This window comes from Thermobia domestica, chromosome 8 (genome assembly GCF_964235325.1).
Source record: "Thermobia domestica chromosome 8, izTheDome1.hap1.1, whole genome shotgun sequence".
NCBI lineage: Eukaryota > Metazoa > Arthropoda > Insecta > Zygentoma > Lepismatidae > Thermobia > Thermobia domestica.
This window is the reverse complement of record NC_137461.1, coordinates 43,631,097-43,643,918: the sequence shown is the minus strand read 5'-3', so window position 1 is coordinate 43,643,918 and position 12,822 is coordinate 43,631,097. Positions and strand designations below refer to the sequence as shown.

Below are 12,822 nucleotides of genomic sequence, written 5' to 3'. Positions count from 1 at the left end.
ATGCCAGATTAAGACAATTAAATAAATGAAAAAGTAAAAAAAATGTAAAGTTTTTCTTCAAAAGTTCAAGCCTCGACCATGCGGTTATGATTACTGATAAAACTCCAACTGACCAAATCAGTATAAGTATTTTAAAATTATATAGTTGTGTTACAATTTCGGCTATGTAACCTAGCCTTCCTCAGACACATTGTGCTTTCTTGGTATATACTGGTCACATATATACTGCTTTGGTCAGTTGGAATTTTATTAGTAATGTTGAATTTTCTATAGTTACAGTGAATAATTTACGAAATGCGGTTATACTAATGATTAACATAGGTCGGGACGTACGCAAGAGGTATCATAGTCATAGCAGTAACAAACTAGACCAACTTAGAAATCTAGACAGAGATAGTTTATATACCAATACTCATGAACATTCTCTTTATGGCGAAATAAAAGAATAGAGGTTTAGGGGAATGATTTTAATGTGTGTAATTTTATGTTCATTCGTGTCTGTTGAGATTTCCCAAGTACTGACTCATGACTAGACATTGACAAATATGAAACGAATGCATATCTTAGATTTATAACTGATGGTCTAATAGAAGTGCAGTAGGTCAGGGCCGTGCCGTGGAAAATCAGCGCCCGGGGCGAAAGTATACGACGGCGTCCCCATACATATATTCCAAGCAATTTTTCCTACTTTTTTCCTTTTTTCTATCGAATTTTTCGCCCCCTTACTTCGGCGCCTGAGGCATGTCACCCCGCTCGCCTCCCCCAACCGGACCGGCCCTGCAGTAGGTGATACATTTCTGTGTTTCTCTAATGTTGAAATTGGCTCCAAAATGTTTTATACGATGGTCTCTTCTTTGAGTTTTTAGTCACAACTACTCTCGACTTTGGAAAGCGAAGTAGTTTTGTTTCTCGTCTCATGCAGAGGTCATGCACTTACTGTACTCGTGGTGAAATAGTTAAGTAGGCCTACGTCTACCCACGAATATACTTCTCTCATCATATTTCTCAATGCATGAACTTACACAATGAATTTTGTGAGGTAGGTGACTTCAGTACTTGGAAACAAATTCAAAGACGGAATTACATAGTACACATAGAAAAATCCGTTCTCCGGACAGCGGTATATTGTATATACAAATATACGGTATCCTCTTGCTTACTATAGAAATCAGTACGGAGCATACGTTTCCGTATGCTACATAGGCACTGCCCTTAGATGTTACATCATGCCGTTGCAGGATGTCTGACATCTAACAGTTTTCCGTATATCACATGCATATACTTGTGTTACCTTCGTCAGCTATATGTTATATACGTCTATTTGTATGTGAGGTCCTGACCGCTTACATTGCTTCATACGGAAAGTATGTATAGATGGAACACTTATACAGAAAGTACAGTAGAACGTCGATTATCCGAAGTAATTGGGGGACATGGGTATTCGGAAAACTGGTTTGTTCGGATAATCGAACTTTACATGTTTATTTGCCAAAAAGAAGTACTGTACAGTAAATTTATTCATAAAAAGAAGTGTGCTGATTGTTGAAACACAGCGACTAGCGGCTTGGCCGGTCAGCAGCGCCTTATGAAGGCCCCATCAGAAGCAATGTTCCGCCAGCGGTGGCTCAGTGCGGCGACTACTGTGGGAAACTTGGTTTGGGAGTGAGGGGGATGATGGACGGTAGGGTGGGAGAGTAACAGGTGCGAGCGAGTACACAGTTCGGTTAAGCGGTCGTTCGGTTGACCGACGTTCGGATAATCGACGCTGTACTGTATTATAAAACATGCGTTTTCAGTTATACGTCTGCTGTACGTTAAGTCCAAAAACTACAGGAATTACGCATGTAACCTATCTTTTTAAGTACGCCACCTACATTGTTTTCTCAGTGCAGTTTTTACAGATAAAGAAAAACATCAATTACTCACAATTGAGTTTTGGAAAATGTCTAAAGTTTCCTTTCGCTGTTCTCTGAAAGTTATTTGAAGAGTAATGAACTAGAAGAGTGCAGCATTTAGAAAGATTTTAGACATCCTATGAGAGGTTAGATGTACTCTTAGTAAAACAGACAGTGATGTTCAAACCGAAGCAGATATGACGGATATACATGCTTTAATTGAGAATTATACGGAAAGTCTGAAAGGAGAAGAGGAGGTGGAGGAAGAAGAGAAATAAAGCATTGAGTTGGAAGGAGAGAGTAGGCTACAGACTTATCAAGATTCTGTCAAAAGTTTAAAGGAACTGCAACATTTGCCTTATGTTGAAATGACACTGATATGCTTACTATGCTTTCCCAGGCTAAAGTCTCTATTCTCTTTCCAGCCTTAGAAAAAAATAGATGTAAACAAATCCACCTGACTACCAGTTTGTCGATGCCCAGTGATTGGTTGATGGTCTCAGTGCACTAGTATCCTACCGCAATATAATCCCTACTAAAATAATAATTTCAAATAAAAATATCTGAATTTATCCTACAGTTTGTGATAATAAGCGCAATATATATATATAATATTTAACAACAGATGTGGCTTTATTTCAACCTCACCCGTATCTGGACACACAGTATTTACTGCGCATGCGTATGCGTTCACGCGCCTTCCCCACTCATTTAAAATTATTGTAGAATGCAGAGTTTCATGGCGACGATGTGTGGCAATAACCAATTTTCGTCTCGTGTTACAAAACACAAAAGACAACAGGAATATCTCGTTCATATAAGGATTTAAGAAAATATATATCTTCAACATAGCAGTAGTCAGTGTCAGTCCGTTAATTATTTACCAACAAACTGTAGCCTTATAGTCTGGAAATTATGCGACGACGGTAAGTAATCAGACGATCTTGTTGTTCACGTTTCTCGCTGCCGAAGCACGTGTGAGCCGCGGAGTAATTCATTTTGCTTTGTTTACGTCTACTTTGTTCTAAGGCTGGAAAGACTTTAGTTGAGCAAACAAACATCGGTTGTACAAAACAAAGGAACCTCCTTGACTATTGGAAAAATTAAGTTAACGTGCGAAACAATAGCTTTTCTGTTCATTGTAAGTTTTGTGTGTATTAATTAGTAGTAGAAATAAATACTGTAAATTGAGCAAGGTACGTATGTATTGAGCTACTGTATGAGTCCGACATTTTAATCAAAATTCGGTTTTCGACTTGCAAAATACGTAGAATCACTTTCAATGGCATAAACATTCAGCAGAAGTTCTGTAAATTATCGGATTCTTTGTTTCTGGCAACGGAAACGTCTCGTTGATTTTATGACAAATTATTTGTTCTGAATAAATTACCATGACAAAATTTGGCATGGAAATAGATGTTGACCAAACTTGGCATGGACGTAGATCTTGACCAAATTTAGATTGGAGATAGATCTTCACCAAACTTGGTATGAAGATAGATCTTCACCAAACTTGGTATGAAGATAGATCTTCACCAAACTTGGTATGAAGATAGACCTTCACTACACCTGATATTGAGATAGATCTTAACCAAATTTGGAATGGAAATAGATCTTGATCAAATTTGGCATGGAAATAGATCTTGACCAAACTTGGTATGAAGTTAGATCTTGACCAAAATTAGATTGTAGATAGATCTTGACGAAACTTGGCATGAAAATAGATTTTAATCGAACTTGGCATGGAAATAGATCTTGACCAAACTTAGATTAGAAATATATTTTGATTAAACTTGACATGGAGATAAATCTTCATTCACTTAGTACGCATACGAAATATTTTTCAATCAAGATCTTTGGTTTCTGGGTTAGGAGCTTACTCGAAATTTATCAAAAAACTGCACGAATTCCTACTTAGAACAAGATTTACGACAAATTACATTAAATAATTCTGTTAAAAACCTGTTAAGTGACACTTGAAGATTGAACACTAACCAATTACATGTTAAGTAAACGCCGACTTGCCGAGTTTAGTTACATTAAATGAAGTGATAAATTGCAATATGAACTAAATCCTTTCGAGAACCCTGTTCGAGTTTCAAGACTTTTTCTTCCTTTAAAATAACATAAACTGAATTGTGCGTTCCTTATGGTCCTATGAACTCGAATGTTTTTATCAGTAAATACACTTAATTTTAAGGTAAAAATTAACAAATAATAACAATACATGAATACTGAATGGGAAACGAGAGTGAAATCGGCCAAAGATGAAGGAGGGGTGGGAGGAGAGATTGAGTGAGAAATGATATGATGGTGTAGTGTGGTGTCACAGTGGATATGACACAAGATAGAAACAGTTGGAGGATAATAATCCGAAAAGCCAATCCCAGCCAATTGGAACGAAAGGCTTAGAAGAAGAGAAAGAATACATGAATAAAAATGGACCTTTTAGGACAATGGCGATTATACTATACAACAAAATAACAGAAAACAAGTAGAAAGACATAACATTAGTAGCGAAAAAATCACACAAAATTCATTTACTCCGGCTTTCCATAAAAAACTGAACGAGAAAACCATGGCCGCGCAGTGGGAACGCACGCAAAATCACACATGGAATACGAGATGGGCGCTCAGATTCTAAACCAGTGTTCGTATTCCGAGGCAAAATTTGCTTCGTTCGTATTCCAAGTAGTTTGAGCTCTGGAGCGTTCAGATTCCGTAGACAATACTGTATTTACTAAAATCAACGAACATTTTAGAGGGTATGGTAGAGGTGGGGGAAATTGCGAAACTTACCAATCTGTTGAACGAATAATCGTACAAAGTGTTTGAAAGAAGGAATAAACTAAGAAAGTGTTCGAAAGAAGGAATAAACTAAGATAGTGTTCGACAGAAGGAATAAACTAAGAAAGTGTTCGAAAGAAGGAATAAACTAAGAAAGTGTTTGAAAGAAGGAATAAACTAAGAAAGTGTTTGAAAGAAGGAATAAACTAAGAAAGTGTTCGAAAGAAGGAATAAACTAAGATAGTGTTCGACAGAAGGAATAAACTAAGAAAGTGTTCGAAAGAAGGAATAAACTAAGAAAGTGTTCGAAAGAAGGAATAAACTAAGAAAGTGTTTGAAAGAAGGAATAAACTAAGAAAGTGTTTGAAAGAAGGAATAAACTAAGAAAGTGTTCGAAAGAAGGAATAAACTAAGAAAGTGTTCGACAGAAGGATTCAGTCTGCTTTTTGTTATTTATGTGTTGTTAAACTTGCATTTTAATTATTGAATGTTAAAGATATCTGTTAATTAAGAGTCCCTTAAAATGTAGACAGTAAGTTTAAAGGAGATATAACATCAGAGCTTGGGTCTAGTGTTGAATAGAAACTATTGTTTCTCCCACAGACCCCCTATCGTGAGGCACTGGGGGTCACTCGAAAACTTTAAAAGGAATGTTATTTGATATATCATCGGAAATATCATAAAAAAAAAACTTTGTAGGAAAAACTTTATTTTTATGTGGGGCATCGTTTCCGAAATGACTACCATTTGAATGTGAGCTCTTGTACGGTGAAGCGTTCACCTCCGGTGCTTGGGCTCCCTGGTTCGATTCCAGCTCGCACCATGTGGACTTTGTGGTGGACAAACACCGTGCTCGTGAGTTTTCTCGGGGTTCTCCCGTTTCCTCCCACTTTTTCATTCCACCATTTCACTCATCTCTCATCATCACCGTCTATTTTAGCCTAACCGGCATAACCGTGGGACGTAAAACTTGAAGATTTCATTTCATTTTTTTTGTACGGTGAAATAAAACGTCCAATGCTTATAAATTATAAACGACTAAAGATAAAAAGGTAAAACAAAAAGCGTACATAGTGTAATGTAATAGCATTAGGATTAGTAACTAAATTTGTGGGTATTCGGCATCTATGGCCATGTTCGTATGTCACATGTGAGATGACACCACTCGGCGATCACACTACGCACGGAAGTTGGGAAGAAAGAAAGTAAGCGGCTTGGGATCTTTATGTATATGTTAGGTACAGTGCAAACCATTGTTGGTACATGTTCGTATCATTTATAGATTTCATCCTATGAATAATTTAGCAGCACCGAAAGTCTGAAACATTGAGCATTAAGGATGAACTAGTGTCGCAACTAGAAACGAGAAATCTCAGGTCTCGTCTCGAAAACGAACGAGAAATCTCTCGTCTCGTCTCGAAATCGAACGAGAATTGTAATGTTTCTCGTTTCGTCCCGTGGGCAACACTACTAGCCATTCTGACTAAGGTTTTTTCCCTCAATTTTGTCGAACAAATACTAGTATGTGACCTTTAAATATAAACTGTGGCGTCTTCAGAGGCGAATCTAGAAGGTGAAAATTGGAGAGACCAGACTGAATCCAGACTATGACAGACATATCCAGTGACGCAAATAAGGGGGAAGGACAAACGAGGCTTGTGACCCGGACACCGTATTGGAGGAGGCGCAAAACTGGGCAAATACTATAATGTAAGGAAAGGAGTTTTAGCAAAGAAAAGATCATAAAAACTGACCCACCAACCTTAGGATTATATAAATAGAGCATAAGTTAGATTTAAATCTATCTTTTGGAGGGCATTGTAAAAATCTTTGCAGCCAAAAAAGACCGCAAAGTTAAATTTTACTTCCAGATTTTTGTGTTTTCATTTAACTTACATCAATTTAAGAGATTTGTAAAATGACCGAGTATAATTCTCGAGACAACAGCCTGGCTGTTTGTCGTAATTAAATATTCTATTCTAAAACAACAGACTGTTGATTCATTCTAGACGTTTGCACATCTCGATATAATTCCAAAAAAACATTGTGATTTGCAGTTATTATGATAAAACTATAATAATATATCAATCATGCTATTCTCAGATTATTTGGTAATCAAATACTAATTAGTTTGATGTTTTATCTTGTACTAAAAGTTAAAATATGTACTGCAATTTTGAAATCAAGCTTTACCACTTGAAGAAAAAGAAATTGAATAGGAGAATTACTATGTGATACGAATATCAGATGTAGTTGGGGAGCATTTTGGTTTGGTTGGTCAGGGGGGAGGGCGCTAAGACGAGTTCTTGCCCCGGGTGACAACTAGCTTAGTTGCGTTTCTGAGCATATCATGAGATTACTTTAAACTTCCAAATACATTTATAAATAGTGCTTTAAATTATTTTTTCAGTAAAAACCTGCCCTCCCCAGCTCCAGACTACATCCACCACTGGGCATCTTCGTTTCACTTCCTTTCCCCTTCCTGCTGATTTATTACTCATTCCATTGTGAATTACCTTGCATCTGTTGGAATATACGAGTACATAGATAGAAAGTGTTTGAAAAATGTGCACTAACCGTTTCTAAGATGATTTGGGCATGAGTATGTGCAAATAGTAAGAAATAAGATATAATGAAGATTTAGATCATTGATGTTATGAAAGATATTATTTAGGATTTCAAGATTACAAGAAGATATGACCATGATGAGAAATGTGATTTAAGAGATTTATATGAAGCTAAGATAAAGGTACAGATAGAGAATAAACCAAATTAAAGAGGATATATGAAGTATTGATTTTGATTAGATTACAGTTGTAGTAAGTTAGATACCAACAAAGTGATCTAGATACCATATAAAGATTCTGATTAAGTATTTTACCTAACAAAATTCAGCATGTTTATAAAGCTATATTAAGTAAATAAATAATAACAGTATTATAAATTTAATAGTTGTAAAACTTACTGCATTTGGAAGCTCTCTGTTCGTATCATCAGGATCCCAGCATTGGTAGATCACAGTCTACAGCTAAACATAAATCTGAAGAGAGAGAGAAAGATACTGTTACCAAACGGCGAGATCTTATGTAAATGATTTATTTTCCAACTAGTGACAGTTTTTAACAACAAAAGATGTTGAACTATATATATAGGCCTATATTTACACGAGTATATACATTCCATCTTCTATAAAGAGTGCTTAATAAGTGTATATTAACAGTTTCGGTAAGGAAAAAAAAATGTCAACATTTTTGTAAAACGATAATTGCTATAACGAACAGCTTGTTTTTGTAATGTTTTCTTTAACTTTGCTGAAAACATTCTAACATTCTAGAATTTACCGCACTAATAGTGTTTACAAATGGTATATACGTAATTGTCACTTTGCGGAAAAAACAAGTGTATATGGATACTTTATTCAATTTGTCCCTTAATAAAGGACGGACAATGCTCTGTACTTTTAAAAATATTTTTCTTGACCCAATTACTGTTCGACAAATTCAACTCTCTTCGCTAGCAAATTCTTTCATAATAATAAGTAATGTTTATGTCCAAACCATTATCTTCGTTTCTCTTCAAAATTACTAAACAAAAGTTGCAGACTACAAAATAAAAAAGTATTTACTACCTACGAAATACCACCATTCTCTGATGTGATGCGCATGTTTGATTTTGATTTTCAATAGGCCTATACTGTACTAATCTTGGTTGCGAAATAGATTTTCTTTTCTTTTTTATATATTTTTTATTAATTACATCGCAAGCATATGTAGTGTTAATTCTTGTGAATATATTTCGAATTTAATGTCCCATTTCAGAAGCTGAGGATATATGAAACATGGATTTACAGTTTTTACTATTGGAAACTGAACCAAATGAACTCCCATCAGGAATCAAACCTAGCTCTCAGAAACAGAAGACGAGGACGCCAGAGATGGAGTGGGTCAGTGGGTCAAGTTTTCTGAGTGGGTCAGTGGGTCGTGGGTCGACAGCATGTGACCCACTGTGACCCACCACCCACCGTGACCCACTGCGACCCACCACCCACCATGACCCACTGTGACCCACCACCCACTGTGACCCACCACCCACCGTGACCCACTGCGACCCACCGACTTAGTATGATCTACCACCCTCTCTGCTCACTGCATTGTAAACAGTATCTTCTGAAGACTGGTAAATTTGTCTCCGTTTTACTTTCAAGACCTTCATTTCCCTTCTTTTTCCACTTGTTTGTGTCTACTTACCTGAGGTGAGTATATCTAACCAAGTGAAAAAAGAACTTCTGGCACTTTTGGATATTGATATTTTTAATAGTAATAATAGCAATAGGACTTACACTACAACTTGGCTTTCGACACCTGTGAGTTTTAGAGCTAACTACTGGAAAAAAATACATTTTTGAATCACTGTAATATATAAATTATTATATAAAAAAAATGAATGTAACTATGTGTGCCTGATCATCACGGTCAAATTGCAAAGTCAAATGAAATTACTTTTGGTATATAGTTAGGCCTTAATCCAAATTGGGATGTTATATTGCTTTTATTATAATGCATAATATCCTAAGGAGGTAGTGAGGATTCGAATTTTTGCGAAAAAAAATGAGTATCTCGCAAGCCGTTAAACTTACGGAGCTGAAATTCAGTGTATTAACTCTTTATTGAAAATAAACAGAATGTGTCCTAGCATTTTTAAAATTCTCCTTTATAGGGGGGGGGGGGCACTTTCTATATATGGAAAATTGGTAGTAAGTTGGTTTGTAAAAATGATCGAAAACGATCGATGTTATTTAAGAAAAAAAATCAGAAACAAAAAATACAGTGCTTGGCTTCATATATCCATTGCTTTCTGCTATAATTATTGCTGAATCTTATGTTTATTATATGGAGCGCTTACAGCACAGGGCAATCAACCCATAAAGTTGTAAGAAAAATAGGCATAAAATTTGTACTGTAAGCTTAATTACACGGAAATTTGAAGTTTGGATTGTACGCATAATTGTATGGAAAATTTTACACTTTTTTCCTTTACGTTGGTCTACTTACTTTGATTTGGAACTTTGAAATTTCATCCTTTTTTCCACTGAAAAGTATTGATAATTCAACAAGGAAATAATTATACTATGATAATTTAATTGAAATTCATCGTAATTTGGCACATGGCAAACAGCAGTGTCGTAATTGAAGGGGAAGAAGGAGGGAAATTCCCATTCATCTCTGAATACTTTCCAGAAACCTCGTTCCCTTTCGCTTTCTAGGCGGGGGAGGGAACTTGGTAATGGTATCAAACCTTCATGTGTAATTACAAAAATTAAATTTATAAACAAATAAGAAATCATCAGTTTATCAGGTTTTAATTGATAATTTATTCACAAGATTCCCTATCAAAGGTGTGGTAGATGAAGTTTCTGTTCTACATGGGTCGACATTGCCAACTAACATGGTCGATATGGAAAAGATGTTGTATGGTGATAGAGAGATGATACTTCTTGCTGAGTATTTCAAAACTGACCGAGAAAAATCGTTATCAGACTTAAGTCTAACAAGTAGATTGTCGATGAGAAGTTGCAGAAATCGGGTAGATGTACTATCAATTTCCACGACAGAGTACGAACGGGGATTTTCCCTTATGAATTTACAGATGACTGATATTAGAAATAGACTAAGTGCTCAAACATTGTCTAACTTGTTGTTCATCAATGTTAATGGCGCACCGCTAGACATGCTCAAAGTAGACGAGCTAGTTATTTCTTGGCTGAAGGATGGACATCATTCCATTGCGGATGTTTTACCGCCAAAAAATTACCAACAGGAAATAAATCCGATTTCAAATTTGTTTTAAGGTGGAAAATTACGAGTTACGGAAAATGTATACTTGTATTACTAATGGCTTATTTGTGTTATTCAACTTTGTACCTAATTTTTAGTAACAAATTAGCTTCTTTGCTTTAGGTAAACTACTTTGAATAAATATTCATAATAATTGCAATTATGCATATTTGTAACTTAAATTTAACGTGGTGTTTTAGTGATTACACAAATTACAATTATGAGCATGCTTTATGGAAATGCTCTCACATAGGGTACCCAAGCACCTTTATACCCTACGAACAACTGATTTTTCAAGTATTTTGTGAGAAAAATACTGTGAACTGCGACACCATAACCTTTTCCATATTGTACAGGGGTATTTTCCTGCGAATAGAAGTTTCTTCTGGAATTCAGAAATTAACACTTGCAAGAATACTCTCTTAGGACAAGTATATTTTAGGCACACACTAATTTCCCCCCACCTCGAACTGTTTCAATTTCCTCACTGACAAACACTTTACCATTTTATATCGTAAAGGTCAGATCCACCATTCTTGTAACAGAGTGGTGCTTGAGCGATTGACTAGAAATTCAGACTCCGATTAGTGACAATTTCACAGTCTTGTTTTATTACAAGTGTAAACTCCTTAGTCAGTTCATAAGAGGCCGTGGATCGTGTTCAGAGTTGATGACGATGGATTTTGGTGAGTCAGAGTAGATCAAAGTGGATGAGAGTGTTTCATGGTGGATGGTGGGTCAGAGTGGGTCACCGTGGGTGGTGGGTCATGGTGGTTCACAGTGGGTCATGGTGGGTGGTGGGTCAGAGTGGGTCACGGTGGGTGGTGGGTCATGGTGGGTCGTGGGTAAGAGTGGGTCACGGTGGGTGGTGGGTCAGTGGGTCGTGGGTCACGGTGGGTGGTGGGTCAGTGGGTCGTGGGTCAAGTTTTCTTTGACCCACGCCAACTCTGGAGGACGCTAACCACTCAACATGAGCGAACAATGATATAGCGCGTTAGTTTTGAGGACATGTACAGTAACTTGATCAATAGGCGTTGATATAATCTGCAGTATAACGAAGTTACAAATAAATAGTTAAGCAAAGTAATAATAATTATTCCCTGTCATTAAATCTACGAAAGGACTATACCCGTCCAGACGTTTTCTAGTTTGGTTATGTATCGACAATATATGGTATTTTTAACATCTTTAAGATTATTCTTTTTACAATTCTTTAATTTACCATTACAACAAGTACTGTATTATCATCTGTACAGACATGATGATTAATTTGATATTTTCTACTATACAAAGTGTGTGTAGATAGCCGGAATTGATAACTGTCGTTATACGTTAGGCCGAGGGGGAATCTTAATGGTGCGTGTCAGGTGAACGACTACCATCTTGCTGTCCTCCATTTTGAATCTCGTTCAAAAACTTTAAGTAGAAAGGCGGTCATAATATATATGAAACAGGGCTAGAACTTTAAGAAAAAATCTAATCCTGCAATCATTTCTTTAGTAATAACTACCTTAACTTAAAAATACTACATGATTCAAGTATATGAGCTTACATATTTTATTTTACAAGAACATATTACTCTTACAACAGCGTATTCAAACATTTGCAGTAGAATATAAAAACGTCAATGCCGTAACTTGTTTTGATATAAAATATAAATACTCAAACTTGTTGATATAAAATGTGAATGCTCAAACTCAGGGGTTTTCAAACTGTGCGGCGCGCCACAATGGGGAGGCGCCAAAGGTTTAAAAATCCTACAAAGAAGCATGTTTATAATGCAACACGCATACTTGAGTCTGCACCCTTCTTCTTTAGTAATACATAGTGAACTAAACTTTTGTATCACCTCTGTTCCGCATACGATCAGGGATGACCTTTTCACCTTTGGCTTAAACGTATATAATGCTTGTTAAATGACTACTAATTATCTTCTATTTATGTCTGTAAATTATCATGTTTTCTTAACACAACTTTATGTCCAATTTGAGAAGTACTTTCCAGAGGACACACAGCACAACTGGGTCATGAATCCACTCAACGCTGAGAATCAACCAAATTTCACCACCCAAGAATAGGAACAGCTCATTGATCTCTCTTCAGACAGTACATTGAAGACCAAGTTTCTCTCTGCATCGTTTTTGAATTTTGAAGCTCAGTAAGGAATGAGTATCCGGAATTATAAAAAGGCCTTGCGAGTTTCCTTCCTTTTGCAACTTCCTGTCCTTGTAAAATCGTATTTTCAGCCATGGCGGTGATCAAATCCAAATATGGGTCAAAACTAAATTTCCAGAAAGAGATGTGTC

General features: G+C 36.3%; 1 pseudogene across 3 annotated transcripts in view; it reads right to left on the bottom strand.

The window, feature by feature from the left end:
- The window catches only part of LOC145691704 (glucose dehydrogenase [FAD, quinone] pseudogene), a 158,785-nt pseudogene that overhangs the window by 13,008 nt on the left and 132,955 nt on the right, over window positions 1-12,822 (bottom strand). For all 3 annotated transcript variants that reach the window (XR_014132501.1, XR_014132502.1, XR_014132500.1), the window contains exon 2: window positions 7,648-7,722. The product of XR_014132501.1 is annotated as a glucose dehydrogenase [FAD, quinone] pseudogene, transcript variant X2 (transcript). The remainder of the gene's footprint in view (window positions 1-7,647; window positions 7,723-12,822) is intronic.